Here is a 296-nt window from a genome sequence, read left to right on the forward strand (position 1 = left end):
GATTATGTTTAGTGTCATTTTAACTCTCTATGGTACAATGCTGGCTTTGGCAGCTTGATTTTTCTTCCCTTTGTTATTCAGCAAAATATATAACATATTGAATGGTTAGAAGACAGGTGACATTTCTGCTTCCTGGGTCGCCTTTACATGGAAAGTATGCTGATTCAGGGTACGTTTACACGACAACGATGTACTAAAAACGGAACAGTTTCTGTATTACGCATGCCAGACAAGTAGTTGACGATGTCACTATGTAAAGAAAGATTACGCGCATGCGCATACGTATTCTTATACAG

Source organism: Ctenopharyngodon idella, chromosome 23, assembly GCF_019924925.1.
Source record: "Ctenopharyngodon idella isolate HZGC_01 chromosome 23, HZGC01, whole genome shotgun sequence".
NCBI lineage: Eukaryota > Metazoa > Chordata > Actinopteri > Cypriniformes > Xenocyprididae > Ctenopharyngodon > Ctenopharyngodon idella.